Source organism: Lissotriton vulgaris, chromosome 12 (assembly GCF_964263255.1).
Source record: "Lissotriton vulgaris chromosome 12, aLisVul1.2, whole genome shotgun sequence".
In the NCBI taxonomy this organism is placed as follows: Eukaryota; Metazoa; Chordata; class Amphibia; order Caudata; family Salamandridae; genus Lissotriton; species Lissotriton vulgaris.
Genome location: NC_141700.1, coordinates 581290453 through 581310518, shown reverse-complemented (window position 1 = coordinate 581310518; position 20066 = coordinate 581290453). Strand labels below are relative to the sequence as shown.

General features: G+C 42.7%; 1 pseudogene; it reads left to right on the top strand.

Moving 5' to 3' along the window:
* The first annotated feature begins 6877 nt into the window (after positions 1-6877).
* Positions 6878-20066, top strand: part of LOC147677787 (uncharacterized) — a 68050-nt pseudogene continuing 54861 nt past the window's right edge.

The window sequence follows — 20066 nt, the reverse complement described above, 5'->3', positions numbered from 1 at the left end:
GTGGTATGAGGTGCTGATTCATCTTGATCATTGTTAACCTCTCCACATTTTTGGGCGAGAGGCGGCTCCGTTTGGGAGTTACAATCCCACCAGCCGCACTGAAAACCCGTTCAGAAGACACACTTGCGAGTGGGCAAGACAAGTAGTTTAAAGCCAGGTTGGTGAGCTGTGGCCACAATTCTTTTTTCCCATGCCAATACGCCAATGGGTCAGAATTAACATAGACCTCTGTGGAGTCATTCAGATAGTCCTTCACCATCGACTCAAGGTCCTCCTCCAAGGTTCCTCCACTTTGCGTAGCTCTTGCTGTGCCTCTGACCTTTTGAGAACCAAACCCACGCAGAGCTAGCCAATCCTCTTCAGCCTCCAATGTTTCTGCTGTCTTTCGTGCAGATGATGCGGTTGCCGGTGTCTTTAACGGCTGAGAGGTCACTTGTGCCACAGCCACAGGTGCAGAAGTGGATTGTTTTGACTGGGGATGGCCTGCTGATGTACTGCCATTTCCTTCAATTTCCAGCCGTTCTGTTTCAAACTTCTTGGCTGACAAGGCTAGCCAACGTTTGTACTTTGTAACATCTTCATCAGCAAAAGGAAAGAATGCTCTGCCTGCCAGCGCCTTTTTGTAGCGTGGATCCAGAATAGTAGCACAAATGTAATGCTGTTCTGAGTGGATCTTTTGAAGACGTTCATCACCTTGTAGGAGCTCTAATAATTTCTCAGCCAGAAGCAAAGAGTCTTTCTTTTTGTCATCTTTTCGAAACACAGAACACACCTCCTTCAGTTGGTCCTCCAGCATGTACAACAATGGGATAGCTTTTCCCAAATTAGAGTCCTCCTTGCTGACTGCACGTGTGAAGACCTCAAAAGGACGAAGCATGCGTGTTAGGCTTTCAACTATGTTCCATTGCGGCCCACCCATCCTCAGCTCCTCTATACCCTCTTTCAAGAAATATTGATCGAGTTGCGTATACTGCTCATACAGACGCTCAAGCATGTAGAAGGTTGAGTTCCAACGTGTTACCACCTCCTGGATGAGTGCTTTCACTGGCATTTGACTTTGATATAGCATGCTCCTCAGCTGCTTGCGGGCCTTAAAAGAATGCCTGAAATGCTTGCATATTTTTCGGCAGTTCTCCAATACACTGTACGCTGCACTGCGTTTATTACCCAAGAATTTTTGGACAACCATGTTTATACAGTGCGCCAAACACGGCACTCTGAAATAGTAACCGTCCCTCATGGCCTTAACTATATTGGAGCCATTGTCTGTGGAAACATAACCAACCTTGCGTTTTAGTGGGGACAGACAGTTAAGGACCTTTGTGTTAAAGACATCCAAAATGTTTTCTGCTGTGTGACGTTTCTCCAAACCAAACATGGCTAGTGTTGCATGTTTCCGAGCACCTTTAAAAACAATGTTAGTGTCAACACCTGAGTTTAGCTTTGCTTTAGCCCCTGAAAAAGAGACCCAGTGTGCAGTGATGCACATGTAATCAGCGCCTGCGCCACTGGTCCACATGTCTGTTGTCAGATGTATAGTGTGAACAGCACTCTTCTGCAAAGCTGCCCCAATCACCTTCAGAACATCTTCATGTAGTGCTGGAACCGCAACTCGGGCAAAATAGAACCGGCTAGGAACCTTCCATTTAGGGCAGAGCGCTGTCACTAATTCTAGAAAACCAACCCCTTCTACAAAAGAAAAAGGGAGAAGGTCCAGAGCTAGCATTTTAGCCAGCTTAGTGTTATACAGACGGGTCATTGGGTGGTTGCGTTCATATTGCGCTTCTGTAAACAACATCTTTTTAATGTTGCCCTGGACCAATGATTTACGGGATGATGATGATCTCTTCGACCCAGTTACGCTCGCTGATGAACTTTTCCGCATTGATGTCTCACTCTCTCCCACACTCTTAGTGTGGCTCCCATGGGGTGTGCTGCTGACATGGGAACTGGGTGTAAGTGAAGTGTTTGAATCGTCTTCTACCTCGTCATCAGCAGATGACAAATCAACGTTTTCATTACGTGCAATTCCGGCTTTCTTGACCGCCTCTAGGTGCGGAAACCATTCGACAGGGTGCCTTCTCTCAAGATGACCTCTCTGGCCTCCGGTACCATAGTTAGAACCAAGCTTACCACGACTAAATCGAAGCTTACAAAGGCTACAAATGGCTACGTTTTCCTTTTTTGGGCAAACACTAAAGAAGTCCCAAACTGGAGACTTGAAATGTCTTCGGGGGCCGGAGGAGGCGGCGATACTGGTGGTGGTGGTCCTGCTGCTAATGACAGATGAAGTGGAGGATGTGGATTGCCGAACTTCAGTACGTTTTGCACTTTCACCACCACGAATTGAGGTCGAGGACGAGGTGGGTACCTTCTTGCGAAGAAATATGGAAGCGGTAGGTTTTGGTGTACTACTTAACTCCAAATCTAATGATTCCATTTCCATTGCCTCCTTGCCGACATCGTCATCACGCTCAGCAGCTTCTCGGGATAGGGTCAAAATGTCTCTTTGCTGCATGCCCGGTGGGGCTGCAGTGACCTTTGTGATGACTGGCTCGTCGTCATCGTGAGAGGCTTCATCACCAGCAGTATCTGTCACTTCTTGTTGAGCCTCATCACACTCCATAGGTTTGAGTTTTTGGACGACCTTCCTTTTACGCTTAGGTAACGGTGTCAGATCATGGTGTGCCTCTGCCTCACTGTCAGACCGCAGTTGTGGTTCCCAAGACAGATCACTTGCACCAGAACGAGGTGGGCTTGAAGAAGATGTAGACACCCCCCTTGATCTTTTCCTTGCTAGGGATGTGGAAGACAATGAATGATCATCAGGAGGAGTGGCTTCCAATGATACCTCAGCTTCATTGTCGATTTCCAAATGTGCCCCTACTTCGGGAGGAACAACTATTGTGGGCACTTGTGAACGTCCATGCACCTTTGCTTGCGCATCTCCTTTTGCTGCCTCTCCTTCCACATGTACTTGGGCGTGTACTTGCACATGGTGTTGTTGTTGCGGCTGTGGTTGTTCAACACTTGTCAGATGAGTTACAACAACCTGTGTTGATTCAGGGACATTGCTGCTACTTTCTTGCGATGAGCCAACATCACTGGTCGATGGTGATTGGAGAAGTACACTGACTGCCTCTGAAGCACTCAAGGGCTTTGACTTAAGTTGGCGTGGTGGTGGAGGCACTGAACCCAATGGAGCAGGGGTGCTGCTCTCAGGTTGGTCCCCAGCAGATCCTGCTGCTGCAGGCGTACTTTTTTTTTTGCTCCCAAAAAAAGTGGCGGGTGGCACACCAGCCTCCTTGGTAACTTGCTTCTTCTGCTCCTTACTAGCAACTTTCTTGCTAGAGGAGCTACGGAGAACTTTCTTTGGGGCCATCTTCTTCAGAGCAGGTCAGACAGCAGGCCGCAGTTGCACGAATTGTAGAGTTGTCTGAGGCCAGACGTGACGTCGCGTGACGTTATGCTGCACACACACACCGCTGCAGGACTTCTTCCTGGCACTGGTGGTTCTCTTGAGTCTTGTGCACCTAAAAAAAATGGAAGACAGAGGAACATCAGTTCAGTTATAGAGCACAAAAAAATCGAAAAACACTGCAAAATCAGCACAATCCCAATCCATCCATGCCCTCCATAATGTTTAAATTCAAGACAACCCACAGAAAGACTAGGCCCATGCAAGACTCACTACCCCTGGCATAAATAAAGGTTGAAAAGTAGGCAAAATGGTTGGAGGCCTAACAACAAAGCCTGCATTCAAAATGGCCACTTGCCTGCCAGCACATGGCCAGTGCCTGTAGCTGCACTCAAAATGGCCACCAGCCACATGGCATGTCCCTCCCCATGAACACCCCCAAAAATCGAAAAACACTGCAAAATCAGCACAATCCCATTCCATCCATGGCCTCCATGATGTTTAAATTCAAGACAGCCCACAGAAAGACTAGGCCCATGCACCACTCACTACCCCTGGTCAAGGCCCCAACAACAGGTCAAAAATCGAAAAACACAAAATTTTACAAAAAAAAAAAATCGAAAAACACAGAAAAATCAGCACAATCCCAATTCATCTATGGCCTCCATGATGTTTAAATTCAAGACAACCCACAGAAATACTAGGCCCATGCAAGACTCACTACCCCTGGCATAAATAAAGGTTGAAAAGTAGGCAAAATGGTTGGAGGCCTAACAACAAAGCCTGCATTCAAAATGGCCACTTGCCTGCCAGCACATGGCCAGTGCCTGTAGCTGCACTCAAAATGGCCACCAGCCACATGGCATGTCCCTCCCCATGAACACCCCCAAAAATCGAAAAACACTGCAAAATCAGCACAATCCCATTCCATCCATGGCCTCCATGATGTTTAAATTCAAGACAGCCCACAGAAAGACTAGGCCCATGCACCACTCACTACCCCTGGTCAAGGCCCCAACAACAGGTCAAAAATCGAAAAACACAAAATTTTACAAAAAAAAATAATCGAAAAACACAGAAAAATCAGCACAATCCCAATTCATCTATGGCCTCCATGATGTTTAAATTCAAGACAACCCACAGAAATACTAGGCCCATGCAAGACTCACTACCCCTGGCATAAATAAAGGTTGAAAAGTAGGCAAAATGGTTGGAGGCCTAACAACAAAGCCTGCATTCAAAATGGCCACTTGCCTGCCAGCACATGGCCAGTGCCTGTAGCTGCACTCAAAATGGCCACCAGCCACATGGCATGTCCCTCCCCATGAACACCCCCAAAAATCGAAAAACACTGCAAAATCAGCACAATCCCATTCCATCCATGGCCTCCATGATGTTTAAATTCAAGACAACCCACAGAAATACTAGGCCCATGCAAGACTCACTACCCCTGGCATAAATAAAGGTTGAAAAGTAGGCAAAATGGTTGGAGGCCTAACAACAAAGCCTGCATTCAAAATGGCCACTTGCCTGCCAGCACATGGCCAGTGCCTGTAGCTGCACTCAAAATGGCCACCAGCCACATGGCATGTCCCTCCCCATGAACACCCCCAAAAATCGAAAAACACTGCAAAATCAGCACAATCCCATTCCATCCATGGCCTCCATGATGTTTAAATTCAAGACAACCCACAGAAATACTAGGCCCATGCAAGACTCACTACCCCTGGCATAAATAAAGGTTGAAAAGTAGGCAAAATGGTTGGAGGCCTAACAACAAAGCCTGCATTCAAAATGGCCACTTGCCTGCCAGCACATGGCCAGTGCCTGTAGCTGCACTCAAAATGGCCACCAGCCACATGGCATGTCCCTCCCCATGAACACCCCCAAAAATCGAAAAACACTGCAAAATCAGCACAATCCCATTCCATCCATGGCCTCCATGATGTTTAAATTCAAGACAGCCCACAGAAAGACTAGGCCCATGCACCACTCACTACCCCTGGTCAAGGCCCCAACAACAGGTCAAAAATCGAAAAACACAAAATTTTACAAAAAAAAAAAATCGAAAAACACAGAAAAATCAGCACAATCCCAATTCATCTATGGCCTCCATGATGTTTAAATTCAAGACAACCCACAGAAATACTAGGCCCATGCAAGACTCACTACCCCTGGCATAAATAAAGGTTGAAAAGTAGGCAAAATGGTTGGAGGCCTAACAACAAAGCCTGCATTCAAAATGGCCACTTGCCTGCCAGCACATGGCCAGTGCCTGTAGCTGCACTCAAAATGGCCACCAGCCACATGGCATGTCCCTCCCCATGAACACCCCCAAAAATCGAAAAACACTGCAAAATCAGCACAATCCCATTCCATCCATGGCCTCCGTGATGTTTAAATTCAAGACAGCCCACAGAAAGACTAGGCCCATGCACCACTCACTACCCCTGGTCAAGGCCCCAACAACAGGTCAAAAATCGAAAAACACAAAATTTTACAACAAAAAAAAATCGAAAAACACAGAAAAATCAGCACAATCCCAATTCATCTATGGCCTCCATGATGTTTAAGTTCAAGACAACCCACAGAAAGAATCAGTCCACCCACCACTGAGTACCCCTGGGAAAAGGCCCCAAAACAGCCCAAAAATCGAAAATCCCAAAATTTTAGTTGCAGCAACTGTAATGCCCCAAACAAACTTACTTGTAAAATTTCTAATCCAACAGTGATCCAAAGAAAGTCAAAAAGGCCTCAAATCCAAAGATCCAGCAGCATCCACAAAAGGTAATCCTTCCAGGTCCACATCCGAATGAAAAGTGACCAGGAGATGGACAAAGCACTGGGAGGAGCCTGCTGAACAGGAACAGGAAGTTGAAGACTATGGGGCACTTCCTTCCTCCCACCCCCCTGCCCCCCTCCCCAAAATGGACTCCTCGCTAAAAAAGTGCAGGCAAATGTCAAACTAAGGAGTTATTCACATAAAAATCATCATTTCTAGAAGGTTTATGCTGCTTGCTGGTGGATTTCTTGTGCAGAATTGCAAATTTATATTTTCGCGCGCCGCATCTCAAATCTCGCAATTGCGAAGTACCGCGAGACGTGATCTCGTCGTACTCGCGTTGACAAACTATCGCTGGCAAGCCGCGATGACGTAATCGCGCTCGCCATTTCCCGCGGGATCACACAGCAAGATCCAAAATGGCGCAGCACTCGCAAACTATCGAAAAAAACAACTCGGCAAACGATGATAAACGCCGCGCGCCGCAAAAATTGTATCACCAACGCCGCGCGCCGCCAAAAAAATCCGCTGCGTGCGAATTTGCGGATTTTGCGGGAAATCCGCAAATCTCGCGGATTGCGGATTTCCCGAAAATCCGCAAAATCCGCGAGCGGAACGGATTTTCCGCCCACGCTTAATTCTCATGTCCCATCCTAATAGCCCTGCAAAAGTGGGGAATGCATACAATATACAAAATATTTCATGCTGTGGCTACAAGAATTGCTCAACAAGTGGGACTTTTAGAAGTCAAAAAAGTCGAGTGCTACACGTTACCAACTGCAGAATTGCATTAATTGGTCACTTCTCTGCATGATTGCAGACCGAACATTTCATGAAAGAAGCAAACAACAACATTGTAAAGTATACAGCACTGAAGAAAGTGAAAGAAGGATTCTTGCAGACTCCAAGCAGAGCAGAAGACATTATCCCAAAAGGTACTGTTTGAAACTATAAACTCCTTTTTACACTGCTTGCATTAACAATTAAAAGCATGAAAGTGTATGGTAAGAATGTGTGTCAAAAGTAAAAATGAAGATCCTCATCAACCCATATTCCGTTTCTGTCACCAAAAATGTAGTTGGTTACTGACACATAACACATTTACAATTTAATTAAACATGTTTTACCTACAAAATGTTCAATAGCATTCTTTCTTTTAGTTCTTCATACATGAACTTCTGCAAAGCAGTACACATTACATTCATACAACAGTACATCATTACCCGATTACACCGCCAGTAGACAACATAGATGGAGAAGTGTGGCTCAATGATTAGAGTGGCAGACCCTGATACAGAAGTCTGGCCCGGGACCAGGGTTCAATTCCCCGTCTCGGTGGGTCTTGGGCTCAAAATTCCACGGACCTGATAATTCTCGCCTCAGTGCCTATTCCAATCATGGAGTCCAACTCTGGGCAATAGCCTGCTTAATCTCCACAACAACCCCCACAATGCTAAGGATACCTGGCCTCCACCTTGGGGGTGCCCAGGAGAGGACGCCTCACAGGGAAAGCCAAGATGGGTTCCACAGCGGTATTCTTACAAGCGCCTTGGGACCCTTGTGGGTGAGTAGTGCGCTCTCACAAGTATCAATTTACAATTTTAGATGAAGATCCAATTACCATTGTTTGGGATAAGCTTTGTACCAGTTAAAAGATGAAATGTATGTTCAGCTCAAAGATGATTTATTTAATGACTCAGATTCTGGTTTTGAGCAAGTTATGGATCAAGTTGGATACACCATTCAAAAGGAGTAAGAGGAAATTCAAAATTGTTCTAATCAAACTAATACCACAGATGAATGATCACCTATTTTTGAGTCCCTTTCTCACTGCTCCATCAGGATTCAAGCAAGCCGGGCCGAAGAAGGCTGAAATGCCAGAAACCGGTCCCCGGTAGCTTGTCTCCTTTCTGGTGAAGAATTGGCTTGGTAGTTTAGTCTGCCCTGTTCCCATGATGCACTGGGCCAGGGACAGACTGATTTGCATATAGCCAGGTTCTGAGCTGGGATGGGGCAGTGAGATAAATAACGGTGATGGATCAAGCCCTGATCTTTGGACTGGGTAAGAGTGGTCTGTTTAACTCAGACACTCTGTTCATCACCATCCCCTTTTTGTAAATCACCTATTTTTGACGGCTCCTCCAAATGCTAAGGGCTGGTCATACTATTGCTTTGTTGCTTCATTATTTGTTTTTGCTTGAGCGATGAGGCAGCTGGCAATAACTAAACATCATCTATTTGATCTTACCACGTGATAATAGAATGCTCAGAACTATGTATCACCTTCACAAATATATTTTAAAAAGTGTAAAGGCCCCTAATATCACTTACTATTGTGCCTCTTGCTATACACACATTGATACAAACAGTCTTAACTGTCCTAACTAACATTGTGTGAAAGATTTGTCTCAAAGGGACTCAGGGTCTTATTTCATTCAGCATAGCCTAATTACAGTTACAGACTATGTTTAGGCAAACACATTTTCCAGAAAAGGTGAGGAAAGATCAATTTGATCACTATATGGAGAATGAAAAACAATAAAAGATGTATATTGTATTGTATAGTAATTGCATTTTCATAGCGCTTACTATCCCGGACAAGGCGTTGAAGCACTTTCTTGGTGAGTAGCACACTAGTCCGGACCCATAAGGACTAGTGGTGACTTAGTATAGTGAAATAAGAAAGTAATTTGAGTGGTGGATATTAATCAGTTATTTGGATTGAAAGGGATAGCGGAGGGAAAAATGTTTGCCTTTATATAGCACTTGTTACCCCTGTTGGGGCATTGAAGTAATTTTTTGGCGAGTAGCACGCCACGCCGGAACCCATAAAAGAGTTAGTGTTGCATTAGTATGGTGAAATATGAAACTAACTTGAGTGGTGGATGACACGTAAGTAGGTTATTTAGATTGAGAAAGGTAGCAGAGGGCTAGAAGAGGGACAGAGGCTTGCATATGTATATAGCGCATGTTACCCCTGATTGGATGTTAAAGTGCATTTTCAGCGAGTAGCACTCGACTCCGGAACCTATAAACAATTAGTGGTGAATTAGTATGGTGAAATATGAAAGTAATTTGAGTGGTGGATATTAGTCAGTTATTTCGATGAGAAGTGCAGGGAGATAAAAGATGGAAAAAGGGTTGCATTTATATAGTGCTTGTGACCCCTAATGAGGTGTTGAATCACTTATTTCAGTGAGCAGCACGCTATTGGGAACACATAAAAGGATTAGAGGTGAATTAGTATAGTGACATATGAAATTTGATAATTGGACATGAGTCTGTTATTTTGATTGAAAAGGATCGTGGAGGGCTTAAAGAGTGAAGGATTTAGAATTTGTTTGGGATTTTTTTTTACGTCACAGCAGTAGTGTGAGGTTTGGGATGAGTAAAATGGAATGTGGAGGGGAAGAGTCAGAGGGAAGAGTTTAGAAAGGCTTGTTTTGAGGGATCAGTATAGTAAAAAGAGGTGTCAGGTGGTGCAAGGAGGGTTAGAGTAGGGAAGAGTCTAGAAAGGGCAATTTTGAGTGTCATTGTAGTGGTATGGGGTTTGAGATGAATGATAGAGTGGATGTATAGTCTAGTCAAATTAGTTTAAAAAAATGGGCTAACCTAGAACTAATTGCAATACAATTTCTGTGAGTGGATTCTTATTGAAAATTTTCTGTAGAAAACGATGGTGAAAAGTCTACCACTCTATCATGACACGTTAATCCAATATGGCAGGTTTTTCAAAATATACACCATAAGAAACACAGGGGGTCTCACACTCCAGGGTTTGGCCAGATGATATGACTGATCACAAAAGTCTTTTTTGATGGAAACCCTACATCACTCTTTTGGACTGGTCAGCCACTGATGAATAGTCTATAATGTATCGATCTCTTTTTCACCTTTGTATCCACTTGTTTTCTTACTTTGTCCTTATTCTTTTGCACACACGTTGAGATCTAGGTGACTCCGTAGTGATAGCATAGCTCTAATAGTTAGCTAATAGACCCCCTGTGTTTCTTATGGTGTATATCTATTTGGAGCTGGGGATAAAACCAGGTGTGGGTCTTTAAACTCTATATCCCTTGGACCCCCCCCCCTTTTGAGAAGTTGGTGTATTTACCAGGTTTTTCAAAATGGCTGCCCATTATTTGAGATACAGGGTATAACTGTTTATATGCCCATGTGTGGTATCATTTTATATGTTTTTAGGGATGGAAACAATAATTTTATGGTAATATGAATACCCATCCACTGCTGCACTTGATGATATACTCTGAGCGAATGTAATTTGCAGGCATCCTCTGTAGAAGGCAAGACTCCCGGGTTCACATGTATTGTTGATTTTGTTGCCTTTGAAGTGAAAGTTCGAAGTCTCATATCATGTAGTGTGCTGTCTCCTGTTATTACTCCATACAACAATATAACAGCATTAAGACCATCATTTTTAATTTCTTCTGTTGATTTTTGTGAAGCTTGGAATACGGCAGCACTTTCTTTGAAGTTGCCTGATTTTCTTAGCAACTTTATGGAGTCACGTTTTCCTAATCCAAATGGTTTGGAGGTGGCATCACATCCTAATACAGTGTGAGCAAATAAGATGTGAGAGCAGACGTCATTACCTAAAGCTTTTGCTAATTTCCTAATATCATACACAGTTATGTTTTTGGAAGATTTATTAGGTCTGGGCAAAGGAAAATATCAAATTGGTTTTCTTGAAAATGATGATGGAGTAGTATAAGAAGATCGGTGTCCTCGCCAACAATGGCTGTAGGAGGAGTTTTGGTCGACTCAATAGCTTCTAAAACGACCATGAAGTCTGCATCACTATCAGCTTGCTTTGTTTTACACCCAGCTTCTTGTAACTTTTGTGATAATTGAGCAATGAAGGCTTGTTTGTTTTCATTATTACTCAGAAATAATTGTTTCTGGATGGTGATGGAGGTAGAAGTTAGGAAATTTACGTTAGCTCCTACAATACCTCAGTTTCTTTTTAGATGGGCTTCTGATTTTGTAGAAAACGTATCTCCATATCCGTCGAATGCTATTATTGCCTGGCCATACTTTGTTAGCACATATCTCTCATAGGCACAAAGCAGCTCATGGAATGTCTGATTCGGACTCCAAGGAAGGCGATGTAGTAACCACCCACCATCAATGACGAACTGCATATTTTCAGGCATGTTAGCAATGGCTGGTACTTACTCTTTATTATAATTTGCAAGCTGCGACTTTCCAGATTCCCTCATAAGTCAATGCTTATTGAATCAACTAGCTGGACATGAGCAAAGCTCATAACGAAACACCTCCTGCAAATCCACGCCGCTAGTCTGAGCACAAAACAACAAGCGCTGAAACAATAGTTCAGGATCCATAACAAAGGTTTCTTCTTTCAATTTAACAGATTGAACAGATTTTGTTACCTTCACCTGGTTGCTTTTTCTGAAAGAGAACTCAAAGACTCTTTTGTCCGTCATCTCATTAAGAATTCCATTGCCAATTTCTTCTGCAAATTCAGGATTAACATCACTGCCATAAGTAACTCCCGTGACAATGATACGCAGGTTGCTGTCTCACTCAAAAACATTGTTTTGTCTGCCCATTTATCATTGCGTTCGTTGCATTTTTGTAAAACTGGTGATTTCAATTCAACTGTTCGTGCATTAAACTACGCATTTTTATTCCTCTTCCTGAAGTATAAACTTAACTCAGTACCACAGAAAAAACAATTGTTTCTAAAATCAAACAGGGTTTCACACAACCATAGAACACGAGAAGTTGTGGGATCTGATTCTTTCTCCTGGAACGGAGTTTTCAAGTTAACAAAAAGTGCTCTACATTTCTTGTGAACTTTCTGCCCAACACAAAGGTGAAACTTAGATATTTTTCTCTCCTTGCATGTTTTTTGAATTTTTGATTAACAAAAAAACAAACAATAACAACAACATTACAAAACAAAACACAAACTAAAGCAAACTTTTTATTTAAAAAGTTAATTGTAATATTTACGTCCCTTTACACTTTGTCATATAAGTCAACGAAAAAAATTATACAAAATTTGTCTATATGACATATTCCACGATTATTTGACATTATGGTCATCAGAAACAATTTTTGATGTTATTTTTGACTTTCCGTCTCTAAAAACATATAAAATGATACCACACAAGGGCATATAAACAGTTATACCCTATATCTCAAATAATGGGTAGCCATTTTGAAAAATACGCCATATTGAATTAACGCGTCATGAGAGAGTGGTAGACTTTTTACCATTGTTTTCTATGGAAAAATTTCAATAACAATCCACTCACAGAAATTGTATTGCAATTAGTTCTATGTTCCGCAACAAATTGACTAGTCTAGTAGAGGATATATTGATAGAGGTATAAGGTGAGAAATAGGGTAGTGCATTTGAAATTGTTGCAGAAAGAGGTTTGAAATGAGTCAGAGAGTTGAGGTAGAAGATATATTGAGAGCGGTATAGGGTGAGAGATAGGGTAGTGCATTGTATATGCTGAAATAGAAGAAAGTAATAAATATATAGATTCATAAGTACATGGAAAGTTTATAGATGCATAAAGGAAGGAAGTAGATGTAGATTAAAGATATTGATAGAGGTATAGGGCGAGAAAGAGGGCAGTGCATTGAATATGCTTTTTATTTTTTTGTTTTTAGGGGAAAGTAATAAATACAGATCAAAGTACATGGAAGGTATACAGATACATAAAGAAACTAAGTATAAGTAGATTAAAGATGCATTTGATAAACTTTAGTTTTCGGGTGTGGTACTTAAAAATGTAAATATTTATTCATTTTTTTAAACATTGTTATTCAACATGATTATACAAAGCAATAAAAATCTACTTATACTTAGTTTCTTTATGTATCTGTATGTCAAACCCCCTGCAATGACACCTCACAATTTAGCCAACCAGTCTCTTTGCAATGGACTATCAGATTTCTTTCAGGAAAAAATTGAGAAAATCGCATCCTCCTTTCCTCCTGTGGTGACATCTGATCCCTCACTTCCCCTGGTTTCTATCAGCCATGACACTGTTCCTACCCTTATGGCATTCAAGGACCTCACCCCAGATCTTGCACTTAAACTTCTTATACAGTGCAAATCGGGCTCTCCTTTGGACCCGGTCCCTCCTAAGATCATGAGTGATTTAGCTACCCTACTGTTAGAACCACTCACTTCCATTTGGAATGCCTCTTTACAACTAGGCCAATTCCCCTCTGCCTGGAAAGAAGCCTTGCTTGTGCCTATCCTGAAGAAAACAGATGCGGACCCCACACAATTCTGTAATTATCGGCCCATCTCTCTCCTTCCGAAACCAGCGAAGGTCTTGGAAAAGGCCGTCCAATTACAACTTGCTGAATATCTACAGACTAATTCCCTGCTCCATGACTCCCAGTCCGGTTTTCGCACGGGTTTTAGCACGGAAACCGCACTGCTGGAAGTAGCGGAGACTGTTTGAGAATGTGTGGATAAGGGCGAGGAGGCCATGTTGGTTCTCCTCGACCTATCCGCCGCTTTCGATACGGTGTCCCACAAAATACTTTTAGATCGCCTGGAGCAGATCGGACTGGGTGGCACTGCCCTGTCGTGGATCACTTCTTTCCTCCAAGGACGATCACAGAGGGTTCTTCTCAGACCATTTAAATCGGGATGCAAACCTCTGGCCCGTGGAGTCCCGCAGGGCTCGTCCCTGAGTCCTCTGTTTTTCAATGTATATCTGGCCCCTCTGGCCAAGGTAGTGGAGGCATGTGGGGTCAGAGTGATCTCTTACGCTGATGATACACAGCTGATATTCTCCTTTAGAGATCACTCTGACTCCAGCCTCTCTAGCTTTCGCCACTGTCTGGGCGAAATCTGTTCTTGGATGGCCTCTAACCATCTCCGTCTTAACACCGACAAGACGGAGGTCCTGTTTTTTAATCAAAAAATGACCATACCCCCCTCACTATGGTGGCCAACGGTACTCAACCCCCCCCAATCCCGGTACACACCGCCCGCAATTTGGGGTGCCAGTTCGACGATACGCTATCCTGTAGCCCTCAAATTAATAAAGTAACTGCTGCTTGCTTTGCAAAATTAAAGATGATGAGAAAAATCTTTCCATTTCTGCCGATGGACGCGCGCAGAACAGTTACTCAGGCCTTAATAACATCCCATCTAGATTATGCCAACAGTCTTTATGCGGGGCCCCTTTGTATCTAATTGAACGCCTTCAAGTAGTTCAAAATGCGGCAGCAAGACTGATTGGCAATATCCCTTTCCGACACTCGATCTAAACGTTTCGCAAAGAGCTTCACTGGCTTCCTATAGCCAGCCGCATAAAGTTTAAAACACTCACTCTTGCCTTCCGAGCTCTGAACGGAACCGGACCAGAATATTTAAGAAAGAGACTGACACTATCCCACTCAGTCAGAGACCTACGCTCCAACAACCTACGTCTTATGGTTGTGCCACGCTTCCGCCGCACAAGAATGGGTGGCAGAGCCTTCGCTGTCCTTGCTGCCAGACTACTCTTGCAAATGTAGGGTTTTCAAGGCAGGGGAGATGTGGTCTTGCGGTTTGATTTGCAAGAGTAGTCTGGCAGCTGAGTTCTGATTCCGTTGCAGTCTTTTCTTAGTTGTCAAAGGTGATCCATGGTAGAGGCTACAGGCGTAATCTAGTTTGAACAGAACAAGCTAGATGGTAGCTTGGACCTTGTGTGAAAACCCCAAGTGGGGGAAGATTTGTCGCAGAGTTTCTATAGTAACAACGCGTGGCCTTTGCAAGTTAGTCCTCTTGGGCATTCATCAACAGCTTGGAGTCCATGGCCATTCTAAGGTTTCTTAATTCCTTCAATAACTTAGGCGGTGATCCCAGTTTATCAGGTCAGGTGGCAAGTGGGTCATAATGTTTCCAATAGAAACAAGTGAGTATTTCTGTTTTGGAAGCATTCAATTTGAGATGGCTCCACGTCATCCATTGATCCACGGCTCTGAGACAACTGAAAATTGTTGAGTTTCTGAGGTTTTTGGGGCATTCCAGTTGAAGGAGTATTTGCGTGTTCATCTGCACAGTTATAGCACGTGAGGTGAAATTGATTGATCAGTACTGGTAATGATTTCATGTAGATGTGGAAAAGCATGGGTGAGATGAGAGAGCCTTGAGGGACCCCAGCTTTTGTGGAGTACGGTTTGGATGAGAAATGTGGGTTATGGATGACATTAGTTCTGTTTTGAAAGTAGGACGTGCTCCAGCCTAAAGCAGTCCCCTCTATGCCGGCTTCGTGGAGTCTTTGTACCAGAGTGTCATGGTCAACTGTGTCAAAGGCAGCCGAGAGGTCCAAGAGGAGTAGCGCAGCAACCCCGTTGTGGTCAACTTCAGGTCATCCCAGATGGCAAGGAGGGCAGATTCTGTGCCTCTTCTCAGATGGAATCCCGTTTGGTAGTCTGAACGTATGGCATTGTCTTCAATGAATTGTGACATCTGGGCGAACGCTGTTCTTTCTATCAGGTTGCCCAGGAAAGGTCCATTTGTAATAGGTCTGTAGTTGTCAGGGTTCAACGGGTCCAAGTTTCTTTTCTTCAGTAAAGGACGTATATATGACTTTTTGAGTCCTCCTGGAAATATTCTGGTAGTTAACAAATCGGTGATGATTCTTCATACTGGATTGGCAGCAGAGGTGTTAGAAGAATTGTCTTGAAAGTTTGTGGTGGACATGGGTCAGAAGGGCTGCTGGCAGGCCTGCTTCCCTTGACCAGGTCTATAAATGTATTGTGTGAAATTTGTTGGAAGGAACAGAGAGGCTGAGTTAGAGTATTCTAGGGTTGTTGTCTTGTAAAAGGATTAGTGCTGGTGTAGATGGGAAAATATTTTTGGATTTATTCAAGAGTGTATTCCTGAAAAACCCCAACAGCCTTTCATTTTCAATGAACTCCGATGGTGTCCCTGTATTTAAAAGTTCCCAAATATCAATGTGGCTAGTGTACTTAATGGTAAGCGAGCTACCTGTATCCCAAAAAAATCTGCATGAAAATATATTACTATACAGTATTTGGGTTTCAGCAAAAATGCCAATAATGTGGTCTTTCTTAAAACTCTTAAATAGCAAGCTTGCACAGCTGGAAAGTTGAATGCCATTTAAAGATCACAACAATTGCAGTTATCTTGCCAACCTACACTTCTGACAATCACATGTAATTTACCAGCTTGCTGTCTCATTTCAAACAGCACCCAGTTTAATGGCAAGTTTGGGTGCCGGCATTGTCTACAACAGGGTGAAGTCGCTGTTTCATGAAAAGGGCACTGTAGAGTATTTCCTTTAAAATGCAGAAAAACCAAAAGCTCACCAAGGACACTTGATACCCTAAAACCTGTAATAAACAGTGCAATAGCTAATATCGAGAGTGGACTTTCTGATTATAGTGTAAGAAGAATCAAAGGTCCCAAGGGGTTCACGATTTTGAAACATTTTTGTGTAGCAAAGGAATTAGTGATTGATTACATGCATGGTGTCTTTAGTGGCATTATGAAATTGTTGCTGACCATCTGGTTCACTAAAGAATATAGGCATCCGTCATACTCTTTTTTATGAGAAAAATCTAAGTAGTTAATGTCATATCGAAACAGATAAAACCCACGCTGTATGTTAGTCAAGTTCCAAAGCCTGTTGATAACCTACCATACTGGGAGACCTCTGTGTTTCAAAACTTTGTATTATTTTATGGAATGACTGTGCTAAAAAGAAATTCGATAGATAACACCATTTACATTGTTGTGACAGCAATTCATAAACTATTAAATGCTAACATTACCTATGAAGATTTAAATTAAGCAGAACAGTGTTTACTTTTGTTTGTGCAACTGTTTAATGATTTACAAGAAAAAAGATTTTTGAAAATCATATTCATTGAATGAAGTTGAGTTCCAATGACTGTTGATGAACTACCATACTGGAAGACCTTTGAGTTTCAAAACGTTCTTTTATTTTATGGGATGACTGTGCGAAAACAAGTTTTAGATAGATCACACTGTTTACATTTTTGTGACAGCAATTCATAAGATATTAAATGACAACATTACCCAGGAAGATTTAAATTAAGCAAAACAATGCTTACTTTTGTTTGAGCAACTGTTTGATGATTTACATGCAAAAAATTGAAAATCAATATTCATCAACTTGGTCCATTTAGTAGTCAGTGTAAGAGCAGCAGGGCCTCTGTTAACTACTAATTGTTTTGTTTTTGGAGAGCTGAATAGTTTCCTTTTACTACATGTGCATGGTACAGTAGGCATAGAAACACACATTCTAGATGCAGTAAATATGATACAAGTAATAACTGTGTTAATGGAAAATCATTTGCCTCCTGATAGTGTTGAGGCAGAATGTTATAGAGTATGATGTATTCATATAATAGAAATAAAAAGCGATAAATAAAAAATGTTATATTGTATTTACAACGTTGGTTCTACATACCCCTACAGCTTAACGGAGAATGAATATATACCAGTAACTCATATCACTCATATTTAAGGCTCTAATGTAGGAGCCTATCACAAAATATGTTTAGAACCAAGCAATGTTCTTGTTTACAGCTCAAATTATACTCTTAGTCAGAGGAGAGACCAAAGTGTAATGAAATATAAAACAGAAACCGGGAGTGTTTGCCTATGGTAGGTTCACTAGATTCATTCAGCGTAGGCAGGCACACTGGTCTATTAACCTGGCAGTCATGGTTACACTTAAGTGTAAATCCTATGACATCAGGGAACCAGTTCATCTGGTAGTAGTAGATAACAACATCACAGCTATCAGGATATCAATGATAAAATGGATATGCTTTTACATTCAGGTATAAAATGAATCATTGGTAAGTGAAATGCCAAATCAATTTGAAATAGGTTTAGTCAAAGCATGATACAAAGTTCTCCCACATGCATGATTTGAAATCAACTAGATCAGCGTTCTTAACCTGTGCTCCAGGGACCCCTAGGGGGTTGCAACAGCTACACAGTAGTCCAAGACTGTTTATAAACATAATAATGTTGACTGAATAATAAAGTGTATATCGATATAGAAGCAAAATATACTACTGAAAATTCAAACTTGCTCTGTAAATGTACAGGAGTATGAAATTGGAGGGTAATAATGATTTCGTATTCTCAGAATGATATTCGGGAGCAGTGCAAGTACATCAAATAGAACACAGCATGACCAATGATTGATTGGGCTATCTACAGGAGACATACACAGCCTGGCTGACACCCTAACAGGCTGCTTCCTTTGACCAGCCTATTCGTATGGAGGAAGTAATTGTGGCGATCACTCACCACATGCTCCTCAAATCCCTAGGCCTGGATGACTTTGCAACCCTTTTCTGTTACACGTTTTGTCAGGTACTCACTCCTATCCTCACTAGACTCACTGGCAGACATAGGCACCCTCCCCACACTTTATGCTGGAGGCAGCCATCACGGTTAAACCCAAAACCGGGAAGGATTAATGCCAGTGTGGCTGATATTGGCCGATTTTACTTATAAACTTGAATGGCAAGCTTATTGCCAGCATTTTGGTGCTGAGGCTAGGGCCCCTTTTACCGGCCTGATAGATTCCTTCACCAACAATTTGGCAACAACATTAAGCAAATTCTCCACCTTGAGGACAGAGCCAAACGCTTCTGGTGGGAAATAATTATTTTAGTTATCAATGCTGAAAAAGCATTGGACACTGTGCTTTGGACCTACCTAGATGTACGCCGAACCATTTTAGATTTGGAGACAGATTTTGCGGCTAGATTCCTTCACCATTGACACAAATTCTGGGGAAGTTTGCCCCCGGTCTCCCCCCAACCACCTTTGCGGCATGGCAGGTGGTCAATTGGTCATTTATTTGATGCAGAGGGGCTTATTTCCTTCAATAAACTCACGCCTGGCTATGACTTGCCAGAGAAAGAACAGATGTGCTACCTACATGTACACCATGGAGTCACCTATCCAGACATCCCAGTTGGCACGCAACGTGCCCTTGTACCATTTGAACAAAGGCTGCTGTCAAAAGAAAGTGAAGGGTGCATTATCACCAATTATATGCCCTTCTGCTACCACCCCACTTGGAGGAGAAAATAGTGGGACAGAGACAATGGAAGCTTGAATTGGGGTGGACTCTGATGCGCAGGAAATGGGAGGACATATACTATAGGACAAGACATACAGCGTGCAACATCACAAGTATAAAATCTTCCTCTAAAGTTGTAAATTAGTAGTTTTTAACACTAGCTAGATTGCATAGAGGGAACCCCTCTCATATTAGTGAATGCTGGAGAGGCTGTGGTGCTCGAGGGACCTTACTTCACCTACTTGGATGTGTCCAAAGCTGAAACAATACTGAGACAGTTTTGACAAATATAGATGCGGATTGCAACCTACAGCTCCCCCACTTCCCTGTATATATTATCCTGAGGCTTCCCAACCCTACTTTTACCCTTAGAACTAGGTGAGGTCAGCATGTTGGTTTAGCACCGAGAGCAGTTTTTTGACTGGCGCCACAGAATGTGGCATATACTGTGCATGGAAAACATGACCCTTGCCTTAACAGTTCAGGTAAATTGATTACCGAGATTTGTGGCTACTGTTAATCTCCCTGCTTTCTGCAACCTTTTACAAACTGATTTTCCCAAAGTGTTTGTGCTTATTGCACTTGATGGAACCAAAGGATGAGATGAGCATCCGGCAGACATCTAATGGGGTGCTAGTGACAGAAGGGTCGACTGATGATTAGGTGCTAAATGTTAGAGTAAGTACCAAGGGAAGAGAAGCGAGAGGGGTGGTGGGTAGTTGGGGACATGGTAAGGTTTGTTCTTGTTTTGTCATTCCCC